This window comes from Drosophila bipectinata, unplaced genomic scaffold (assembly GCF_030179905.1).
Source record: "Drosophila bipectinata strain 14024-0381.07 unplaced genomic scaffold, DbipHiC1v2 scaffold_295, whole genome shotgun sequence".
NCBI lineage: Eukaryota > Metazoa > Arthropoda > Insecta > Diptera > Drosophilidae > Drosophila > Drosophila bipectinata.
The window spans coordinates 52,501-64,765 of NW_027222948.1; the positions used below are offsets into that span (position 1 = coordinate 52,501).

At 42.3% G+C, this 12,265-nt stretch overlaps 2 non-coding genes across 2 annotated transcripts in view; both read left to right on the forward strand.

Moving 5' to 3' along the window:
- LOC138927506 (small subunit ribosomal RNA) overlaps positions 1-282 on the forward strand; it is a 1,995-nt gene extending 1,713 nt beyond the window's left edge. Inside the window, exon 1 of the ribosomal RNA XR_011443991.1 lies at positions 1-282. This exon is cut by the window's left edge and continues 1,713 nt beyond it. This is a non-coding gene — a ribosomal RNA (small subunit ribosomal RNA).
- Positions 283-989: 707 nt separating this feature from the next.
- On the forward strand, positions 990-1,168 carry LOC138927512 (5.8S ribosomal RNA). Its single transcript, XR_011443997.1, has one exon. It is a non-coding gene; the product is annotated as a 5.8S ribosomal RNA (ribosomal RNA).
- The last annotated feature ends 11,097 nt before the right edge of the window (positions 1,169-12,265 follow it).

Sequence of the window (12,265 nt, forward strand, 5' to 3'; positions counted from 1 at the left end):
CTGAACCACTTTCATGCTTGGGATTGTGAACTGAAACTGTTCACATGAACTTGGAATTCCTAGTAAGTGTGAGTCATTAACTCGCATTGATTACGTCCCTGCCCTTTGTGCACACCGCCCGTCGCTACTACCGATTGAATTATTTAGTGAGGTCTCCGGACGTGATCACTGTGACGCCTTGTGTGTTACGGTTGTTTCGCAGAAGTTGACCGAACTTGATTATTTAGAGGAAGTAAAAGTCGTAACAAGGTTTCCGTAGGTGAACCTGCGGAAGGATCATTATTGAATGAATCTTATCCGTTATTAAAATATTTATTATATATAAATATATAAATAAAAATTACCCAAAAATAAAAGACATATATATTATATTGAATATATAGACCATTTGTTGTCTTCAATATAAATTGCGTGTATATTTAATTAATATACATGCGTTGCGTGATGTATTGTTCATATTAAATTATGCGCATACATTGATAAATGCAACACCTAAAATATACATTGTTGTACCTGATATACAGGTTAATGCTTTATATAATATTAAAACAATATAAATTATATTTATATTGATTATATAAAACTAAGACATTTCGCAACAATTATTTTAGGTATATCAAAAAATTAAACATATTTTATATGTTTAAATATAGACGAATATATTGAATATAAATTGCGTGTATATTTAATTAATATACATGCGTTGCGTGATGTATTGTTCATATTAAATTATGCGCATACATTGATAAATGCAACACCTAAAATATACATTGTTGTACCTGATATACAGGTTAATGCTTTATATAATATTAAAACAATATAAATTATATTTATATTGATTATATAAAACTAAGACATTTCGCAACAATTATTTTAGGTATAAAAATAACTTTATTGAAGGAATTGATATATGCCAGTTAAATGGTGTATTTTTAATTTCTTTCAATAAAAACATAATTGACGAATTGTATATTTATATATATTTATAAAACTCTAAGCGGTGGATCACTCGGCTCATGGGTCGATGAAGAACGCAGCAAACTGTGCGTCATCGTGTGAACTGCAGGACACATGAACATCGACATTTTGAACGCATATCGCAGTCCATGCTGTTATGTACTTTAATTAATTTTATAGTGCTGCTTGGACTACATATGGTTGAGGGTTGTAAGACTATGCTAATAAAGTTGCTTATTATTATATATTTTTATAATGATATGCATATGGTATATTATTGGATATATTTATATATTCATAATATTAAATATAAAAGCAATTATCTCAAATATTTATAAAAGAAAAAATGAAGATATACAATTCTTTCTTTTTTCAATTCAAATAATACTGAGAAATGTCTAGCATAAAAAAAATTAAATTTTTTTTAACTAGAATTGTCTCTTATTTAAAGATGCGAAAATTGAAAATATATCAAATATATTGTTCTTCATAGAGATATATTGTTTATATATATATATACATTGCTTTATACAACCTCAACTCATATGGGACTACCCCCTGAATTTAAGCATATTAATTAGGGGAGGAAAAGAAACTAACAAGGATTTTCTTAGTAGCGGCGAGCGAAAAGAAATCAGTTCAGCACTAAGTCACTTTGTCTATATGGCAAATGTGAGATGCAGTGTATGGAGCGTCAATATTCTAGTATGAGAAATTAACGATTTAAGTCCTTCTTAAATGAGGCCATTTACCCATAGAGGGTGCCAGGCCCGTATAACGTTAATGATTACTAGATGATGTTTCCAAAGAGTCGTGTTGCTTGATAGTGCAGCACTAAGTGGGTGGTAAACTCCATCTAAAACTAAATATAACCATGAGACCGATAGTAAACAAGTACCGTGAGGGAAAGTTGAAAAGAACTCTGAATAGAGAGTTAAATAGTACGTGAAACTGCTTAGAGGTTAAGCCCGATGAACCTGAATATCCATTATGGAAAATTCATCATTAAAGTTATAATATTTAAATAATATTATAGAAATAGTGTGCATTTTTTCCATATAAGGACATTGTAATCTATTAACATATATAATTTATCATAAAATATGACTTATAGTTTATTCAAATTATTATGCTTGCATTTTAACATAGGATAAATGTCATTAATTTGATAAAGTGTTGATAGATTAATAAGAATACAGTGCGTTAATTTTTCGGAATTATATAATGGCATAATTATCATTGATTTTTGTGTTTATTATATGCACTTGTATGATTAACAATGCGAAAGATTCAGGATACCTTCGGGACCCGTCTTGAAACACGGACCAAGGAGTCTAACATATGTGCAAGTTATTGGGATATAAACCTAATAGCGTAATTAACTTGACTATTAATGGGATTAGTTTTTTAACTATTTTATAGTTAATTAACACAATCCCGGGGCGTTCTATATAGTTATGTATAATAATATTTATATTATTTATACCTCTAACTGGAACGTACCTTGAGCAGATATGCTGTGACCCGAAAGATGGTGAACTATACTTGATCAGGTTGAAGTCAGGGGAAACCCTGATGGAAGACCGAAACAGTTCTGACGTGCAAATCGATTGTCAGAATTGAGTATAGGGGCGAAAGACCAATCGAACCATCTAGTAGCTGGTTCCTTCCGAAGTTTCCCTCAGGATAGCTGGTGCATTTTAATGTTATATAAAATAATCTTATCTGGTAAAGCGAATGATTAGAGGCCTTAGGGTCGAAACGATCTTAACCTATTCTCAAACTTTAAATGGGTAAGAACCTTAACTTTCTTGATATGAAGTTTAAGGTTATGATATAATGTGCCCAGTGGGCCACTTTTGGTAAGCAGAACTGGCGCTGTGGGATGAACCAAACGTAATGTTACGGTGCCCAAATTAACAACTCATGCAGAAACCATGAAAGGCGTTGGTTGCTTAAAACAGCAGGACGGTGATCATGGAAGTCGAAATCCGCTAAGGAGTGTGTAACAACTCACCTGCCGAAGCAACTAGCCCTTAAAATGGATGGCGCTTAAGTTGTATACCTATACATTACCGCTAAAGTAGATGATTTATATTACTTGTAATATAAATTTTGAAACTTTAGTGAGTAGGAAGGTACAATGGTATGCGTAGAAGTGTTTGGCGTAAGCCTGCATGGAGCTGCTATTGGTACAGATCTTGGTGGTAGTAGCAAATAATCGAATGAGACCTTGGAGGACTGAAGTGGAGAAGGGTTTCGTGTGAACAGTGGTTGATCACGAGTTAGTCGGTCCTAAGTTCAAGGCGAAAGCCGAAAATTTTCAAGTAAAAATAAATATTACAATTATTGTGAAAATTATATACTTGAATAATTTTGAACGAAAGGGAATACGGTTCCAATTCCGTAACCTGTTGAGTATCCGTTTGTTATTAAATATGGGCCTCGTGCTCATCCTGGCAACAGGAACGACCATAAAGAAGCCGTCGAGAGATATCGGAAGAGTTTTCTTTTCTGTTTTATAGTCGTACTACCATGGAAGTCTTTCGCAGAGAGATATGGTAGATGGGCTAGAAGAGCATGACATATACTGTTGTGTCGATATTTTCTCCTCGGACCTTGAAAATTTATGGTGGGGATACGCAAACTTCTCAACAGGCCGTACCAATATCCGCAGCTGGTCTCCAAGGTGAAGAGTCTCTAGTCGATAGAATAATGTAGGTAAGGGAAGTCGGCAAATTAGATCCGTAACTTCGGGATAAGGATTGGCTCTGAAGATTGAGATAGTCGGGCTTGATTGGGAAACAATAATATGGTTTATGTGCTCGTTCTGGGTAAATAGAGTTATAATCATTTATGGTTGTAACTTGTTCCCCGGATAGTTTAGTTACGTATCCAATTGTGGAACTTTCTTGCTAAAATTTTTAAGAATACTAGTTGGGTCAAACCAATTAGTTCTTATTAATTATAACGATTATCAATTAACAATCAATTCAGAACTGGCACGGACTTGGGGAATCCGACTGTCTAATTAAAACAAAGCATTGTGATGGCCCTAGCGGGTGTTGACACAATGTGATTTCTGCCCAGTGCTCTGAATGTCAAAGTGAAGAAATTCAAGTAAGCGCGGGTCAACGGCGGGAGTAACTATGACTCTCTTAAGGAGAATTGGATTTGATCGCGTAGAGTGGGTGCAATTCCGTAACTCGTAAATCATACGATCAAGTCAAGTCGACTCAAAACCTCCTCGTGGTATTCTCTGGGTACTAGCTTTTGCTGGTAGCTGATTTGAGCGGCGGAGGGGTCCCTGGGGTTACCAGCCCCTTGGACCCCTTAAAAACATATTGGTGCAGAAACTAACAACGAGCCTCGGATAATTGATGATATAATAGGAAGAGGAGAGTCCACGGCTACTAGTCTGGATGCTAGCAACCAGTATGAACGAGGTGCAGCGGTTAACCTTTCAGGTCGGGTGCCCTGCACGATATGTGGAATGTCGTTCAACTCCAAGAGGGGTTTGGGCGTCCACATGTCACATCGACACAAAGACGAACTTGATACACAACGTCTTCGTGTTGATAAAAAAGCGAGGTGGTCAGAGGAAGAAACGTTGATGATGGCGAGAAAGGAGGTCGAGCTTGCAGCAAGTGGTATTCGACATCTAAATAAAAAGCTAGCGGAAATTTTTACACACCGCAGTTCCGATGCAATTTCTTCATATCGGAAGAGGGGTGAATATAAGGCAAAACTGGAACAGATAAGAGGGCAATCTGTTCCCACCCCAGAAGCATTAGAGTCGAATACCTCACAGCGCCGCCCTAGTAATAGCGAGCAAAACCGACGAGTATCAACATCATCTTCGGGACCAATCAGACCACACGAACAGACGAACAGCGAAATCCTCAGGGTACTACAGGGCTATGCCCCAGTAGTATGCGATTCCCGGTGGAGAGCCGAGGTCCTGCAAACTATCGTAGATAATGCGCAGGTCTCGGGACAGGAAACCACTCTCCAAAGTTTATCTTGCTATCTCATGGAAATTTTTCCGCCACGGAATGAACCGCACATTCTGACGAGGCCCCGAACGGAGCCTCGAAATATGAGACAGCGTAGAAGGCAGCAGTACGCTAGGGTTCAGCGTAACTGGGATAAACATCCGGGAAGATGCATAAAGTCCCTGCTGGAGGGCGCTGACGAGTCGGTGCAGCCACCCCAGGAAATTATGGAGCCATATTGGAAACAGATAATGACCACGCCTAGCTCAAGCTCCATCGAACACGCCTCGTTCCACATGGAACATTCGTTGGAGAGAGTATGGTCCGCTGTGAACCAGCGCGATCTTAGGGCCCATAAGGTCAAATTATCAGGTTCTCCAGGCCCGGACGGGATTACTCCAAGAACTGCCAGGAGTATCCCCGATGGCATTATGCTACGCATAATGAACTTAATTCTCTGGTGTGGGAGACTTCCGTACTCCATCCGTCTGGCCAGAACCATCTTCATCCCGAAGATGGCGACGGCAAGTCGTCCGCAAGACTATCGTCCTATTTCAGTCCCCTCGGTTTTGGTTAGGCAACTAAATGCCATTTTGGCAGCCCGGTTGATTAGTGCAGTCAACTGGGATTCGCGTCAGCGAGGGTTCCTACCGACCGATGGGTGTGCTGACAATACGACGATTGTTGATTTAGTTCTAAGGGAACATCATAAGCGATTTAAATCGTGCTACATCGGGACCCTCGATGTTAGTAAAGCCTTTGATGCGGTAGCTCACAAAGCGGTCTACAACACATTGGCTTCGTATGGTGCCCCACAAGGACTAATCAACTACATACGGAATTCGTACGAGGGCGGCGGCACAATGCTAACTGGGAACGGGTGGGTTTCAAGGGAGTTCATTCCTGCAAGAGGCGTCAAGCAGGGTGACCCTTTGTCTCCCATACTATTTAATCTGGTCATTGACCGGTTACTTAGGTCCTTACCCAGTGAGATTGGTGCCAAAGTCGGAAACGCTATGACAAATGCGGCTGCGTTCGCAGATGATATAGTCCTTTTTGCGGAAACTCCGATGGGCCTTCAGAAATTGTTGGACACCACAGTTGGCTTTCTCTCCTCTGTGGGCCTCACCCTTAACACTGACAAGTGTTTCACTGTCAGCATAAAGGGGCAAGCCAAGCAAAAGTGTACTGTCGTGGAACGGCGGAGCTTTTTGATTGGGGAGCGCGAGGTTCCTTCACTGAAGCGCACTGACGAGTGGAAGTATTTAGGGATTAAATTCACTGCGGATGGGCGGGTCCGGTACAATCCAGCTGAGGAGTTGCAACCGAAGCTGTTGAGATTGACTCGGGCCCCCCTGAAGCCACAGCAGAAGTTATTTGCCCTTCGGACTGTCCTTATCCCACAACTCTATCACAAGCTGACCCTTGGGAGTGTGACGATAGGCGTTCTGAAGAAATTTGACACATTGGTTCGATATACCGCACGGAAGTGGTTGAGGCTTCCGGTAGACGTACCAACTTCTTTTTTCCATGCCCCCCACAGAAGTGGGGGTCTCGGGTTACCATCGTTGAGATGGATAGCACCGATGCTTCGTTTGAAGCGATTGAGCAGTATAAAATGGCCTCACCTCGAGCAATCCGAGGTAGCCAGCTCTTTCGTGGAAGACGAAATGCGGAGGGCCCGGGATAGGCTTCAGGCTGGAAGTCAAGAGTTGTTAACCCGTCTACAGGTAGATTCGTACTTGGCAAATAGGTTGCACATGTCTGTTGATGGTGGCGGGCTCCGTGAAGCAGAGCGTTTTGCTCCGCAACACGGATGGGTTGTCCAACCCACGCGTTTGCTAACAGGAAGGGAATATACAGAAGGAATCAAACTGCGGATAAATGCCCTACCCTCAAGGTCTCGTACCACGAGGGGAAGGCACGAATTGGGAAGACGGTGCCGTGCAGGATGTGATGCTCCCGAAACAACAAACCACATCTTGCAGCAATGCTATCGTACTCATGGGAGGAGGATAGCTCGGCACGACGGCGTAGTAAATCTAATCAAGCGGGGACTTGAGAGGAAAGGCTGCGTCGTTCATGTTGAACCAAGTCTGCAGGGCGAGACCGGATTGAATAAACCCGACCTGGTAGCTATCCGACAAAATCACATTTATGTGATTGACGCGCAGGTAGTGACCGACGGACATTCTCTCGACCAAGCGCATCAGCGCAAAGTCGAGAAGTACGAGACACCGGACATACGGACAAATTTGCGGAGACTTTTCGGCTCGCAACATGTTGTTGAGTTCCATTCCGCCACTGTGAACTGGAGAGGAATATGGAGCGGTCAGTCGGTAAAACGGCTGATTGCTTCAGACCTCCTCAGCACTAGTGATAGTCATATCATTAGTGTCCGGGTAATCAGTGGTGGTCTCTGGAGTTGGCGACAATTCATGTATCTGTCGGGATACACGCGTGATTGGACTTAGTCATGCATCACGTTCATATTAAAAGCTTGCTGCCGTAGCATAACATCTAAAAACGGCATAAAATTCGCTTAAAAACGAGGCGGTTTTTAGTACGTAGGCGTCTTCTGGGTCGTATGAACCCACAAGATGAATCGTGCATGCACACTCTTATTGGCTAAATAACATCATAACCTGAGTGTGTATCTTTTGAAGATTTTTACGATCCTTAGCGAACAAAAAAAAAAAAAAAAAAAAAAAAAAATAGCCAAATGCCTCGTCATCTAATTAGTGACGCGCATGAATGGATTAACGAGATTCCTTCTGTCCCTATCTACTCAGTTCGTATTTGTGTGTCAACCGAGTCGGACTTGTTTGTTTGTTGTGCTCCTACAAATAATATTTATTATTTTTGGGAATAAATTTTTCCGAAATAATTTTTTTTGGTTCAACTGATTTGAAAGTAAAAGAAAGACTGAAAATAATTTAATTTTTGACAATTAAATTGTGAAAATAAAATAATTGACAGGAAAATCAAAGTTAAATTTAAAATTTGACAGATAAAGCAAAGCATTTACAATTTTAAAGTGAAATTTTTATTTGATTTTCAAATTTGAATTTCAAACAAGTAGGCGTTTAAATATTAGTCACGTGAAATTACCTGAATTTTATTTAGTTTATAAATTGAGACCGACCTGGTCACAACTAAAATATTTTTGGTTAAATAAAGTCGAAATTAAAATAGACTGAAATTATATTCAGTTGTTCGAAGCCGACCAGACAGCAACCGGATGGAAAGGGATCCTCGTGGCTGCATGGAGCCCCCTCCTTCATCAGGAAGGATGTCCACCACAGATGATGAGGTACTGTCAATTATGAAGGAGCGTGCAAAGGCTAGGAAGAAACGCGTAAGACAGAATGGCAAGTCTGCAGTGGGTGATTCTTCCCCTGAAGGCGGAGATACTGGCATTAAGGGTAAGAAAGTGTGTCTGAATCCCAATGACGGTGTTATTGATGTCGATGCTGTTGCCAATCTGAATGCTGCAAACACGGCCCATGTCGCTGCCTCCCCCGCATGCCGCTCAATTGCGTTTGAGGAAGGCGATGCTAGTGCTGCAGTTGCGGCTGGCCAAAAGGCTGTACTTGCAGAATTATCTGCAACTCAGCGGTCGGTCCGTAGCGCACTAATAGGTGGCGATATGGAGGTTCTATCTGCATCTATGTGTAGATATGACGAGCTCGTGGTGGCTCTTATGCTTCGGGTGGCCGAGTTGGAGACTCGGGCCGCCATGCCGCTGACGCCCATGTCGATGCCTGGACCGTTGCATCCCGCCGTCGCTGCGCAGCCCGGCCCCCCAATAGCCCCGGGGCCAGTCCCTCGTACCAAGGTGCGGGAGACCTGGTCCTGCGTGGTGAAGGGTGTGGACCCGAGGCTGTCGAGCCGGCAGATCGCCGAGAAGGTGAAGAAGGAAGTGGCTCCTGCTCTTGGAGTTCGAGTCCACGAAGTGCGAGAGCTGAAGCGTGGCGGAGCTATCATCCGCACGCCGTCTGTGTCGGAGGCGTCTAAGGTTGCTGCGTCCAAGAGGTTTGCCGAAGTCGGGTTGAACGTGCAGCGCAACGAGGCTGTTAAGCCCCGCTTGACAGTCTTTGATGTGGACACCACCTTGTCACCGGAGGACTTTATGGAGGAGCTCTGGAAGAATAACCTGGAGGATGAGATGACAGAGGCAGATTTCAAGAAGTCGGTGCATCTGGTGTCAAAACCATGGTCTGCAGCTGAGGGTGAAACGACGAACGTGACCCTGGAGGTCAGTCAGAAGGCCGTGGCTGCTTTAGACACCGGGCGGGTGTACATAAAGTGGTTTAGCTTCCGTTGTCGCCAACAAACGAGGACTTATGCTTGTCACCGCTGCTTAGGGTTTGACCATAGGGTCAACGACTGCAAGCTCAATGCAAGCATTTGCCGTCAATGTGGGCAAAAGGGACACATTGCCAAAAACTGCAGCAATCCGGTGGATTGCAGAAACTGTCGCTTCAAGGGTCTTCCATCTGGGCACAGCATTCTATCGAGTGCTTGTCCCATTTATAGCTCGTTGCTGGCCCGGGTGCATGCAAGACACTAGTGATTAGAATACTTCAAACTAATTGCGGAAGGGGCAGAGCTGCCACTATTGAAGTCGGAGTCAAAATGAGAAGAGGTGGATACACGATTTCATTACTTCAAGAACCATATGTTGACAACTTTGGAAGAATAACTGGACTACCCGCTGGAACCCGAACCTACACTGATGCCTTGAACAAAGCTGCTATTATTGTTGACGACCCCCATGCTGTTATCATGCCAATTGAATCATTGACCAACGATTATGGGGTATGTATAAACATTACGGGTGAATATGGGAATATTTTCTTTGCATGCTTATACTGCCAGTTCAATGCACAATTGGAACCATATATCGAGTACTTAGATACGATTATAGAGCTTGCTCAGAACAAAAGGGTCTATATTGGCCTTGATGCAAATGCCGTGTCTCCCATGTGGTACAGCAAACTAAGGAATAACCCATACTCAAACCAACAATGCAGATTGCGAGGGGAGTTGCTTGCAGAGTGGATAGTACACACAAATTCCTCTGTAATTAACGAACCAAGTGAAGTGTACACTTTTGATAACAACAGAGCGCACAGTGATATCGACGTGACGCTAACGAATGCAATTGCTGCAAGAAGAGATACTTGTTTATGGACTGTTACTCCATGGGATCTTAGTGACCACAATATTATTACTGTGGAGATATCTGGGGCTGACAGAATGGACAGCTTGATTCCTGTGCCCATGTGGAAGCTACACAGAAGAAAGTGGAACAGGTTTAAGGAGGAGCTAAAAACAGCAATGGAATTTTCCAATCTATCTGCAAATGTGGAAGATGCTGCGTGTGAACTACAACATATTGTGCAACACATATGTGATGATGTATTTGGCAAGGAAACTGCAAAAGATCTGTCAAAAATAAAATGGTGGACGCGTGAGCTAGGTGCTCAAAAGAAAAACATAATTCGACTTCGTCGCAGATTACAACGAGCTCGTCTGAGGGGTGACTCCAACGCAATTGTACTAGCAGCTGAGCTACGTACCCTTTTAAAAGGATACAATAAGTGTATTCTGGAGACAAAGGAGAAAAACTGGAGACAATTTGTAGATCAGCACAGTGATGATCCTTGGGGTGTTGTCTATAAAATCTGTCGGGGTAAGCGGAAGAACAGCGAATTTGGATGCCTAAAAACTAATGGTGTTGAGATCACCGAATGGCGTGACTGTGCCAATATGTTGCTGAAACATTTCTTCCCTGAGTCGAATTATGAAGATAGCCACATAGTCAATGCGGATTTATCTCCACCGCCACTTGAACTGCATGAAGTTGAGACTTGCATAGCTAAACTAAAAAGCAAGAAATCGCCCGGATTTGATGGGATAACTGGAGAAATTGTTAAAAACATGTGGAAAGCTATACCGCAACACCTCATGGCGGTATATTCCAAGTGCATAGAGGTTGGATATTTTCCAAAAGTTTGGAAGCATCCCAGAGTCATCCCTTTATTGAAAGGTCCAGATAAAGTTAAAAGCAATCCAGAATCCTATAGAGGCATTTGTCTGCTGCCTGTTCTTGGTAAGGTACTGGAAGGGACGATGATCAATCGATTGAAAGATATCTTGCCCGAGAGAAATAGATGGCAGTTCGGATTTACTGCAGGAAAATGTGTTGAAGACGCCTGGAGACATGTGATTAATTCCATTAACACATGTCAATCAACATATATGCTAGGGATATTTGTTGACTTTAAAGGAGCCTTTGATAACATTGAGTGGAGTCCGGTGTTACGTATCCTAGAGGAGTATAACTGTCGTGAAATTACTTTATGGAGGAGCTATTTTTCCAACAGAATGGCTAGCATCAAGGGCCAATTCGAGACGGCAAGTGTGGAAGTGACAAAAGGCTGTCCTCAAGGTTCAGTTAGTGGTCCATTTATTTGGAACCTAATGATGAACAAGCTGCTTGAGAGACTAGAACCACAGTGTCATTTCAGTGCATACGCTGATGACCTTCTACTCCTTGTAGATGGAAATTCCAGGGCGCAAATCGAGAGCAAAGGTGAGCGACTAATGAGTTTGGTTGGAGAGTGGGGTGCTGAAGTTGGAGTAAAAGTCTCCAAGACGAAAACGGCGATTATGCTCTTGAAAGGTTGTCTAAGTGCTAGCAGACGACCAACTGTATTTTTTGAAGGGGATGGTCTTCCGTATGTCCGGATGCAACGATATCTCGGTATCGTTGTAGGAGAAAGAATGAACTTCTTGAACCATATAACCGCTATTCGTGACCGGATAACTGGCGCAGCTTCTGTTTTAGCTAGAGTTCTTCGGGTTGATTGGGGACTGAAACCACGTGCTAGACGCGCTATATACATGGGTCTAATGATACCATGTATGCTGTTTGGTGTGTCTATATGGTACCCTGTTATTCTCAAGCAATTACGAGCAAGAAATCGACTTTTATCATGTCAAAGACTAGTTTTGTTGGGCAGTCTTACTGTTTGCAGAACTGTATCCACAGCGGCATTACAAGTTCTGGCTGGTACGCCACCACTAGACTTGGTAGCAAAACTAACAAGTATCAAACATAAGTTGAAAAAAGGAGTTCCCCTTGATAATGATAATTGGATAAATAATTTGGATCACACTGCTATGGACTGGGACACAAAACAGGCATTGCTACATGATCGCATGATGAATGAGTGGCAAACTAGATGGGACCATGACGTCGCCGGAAGGGTTACATATAAATTCATCCCTGACGTATCTTTTGT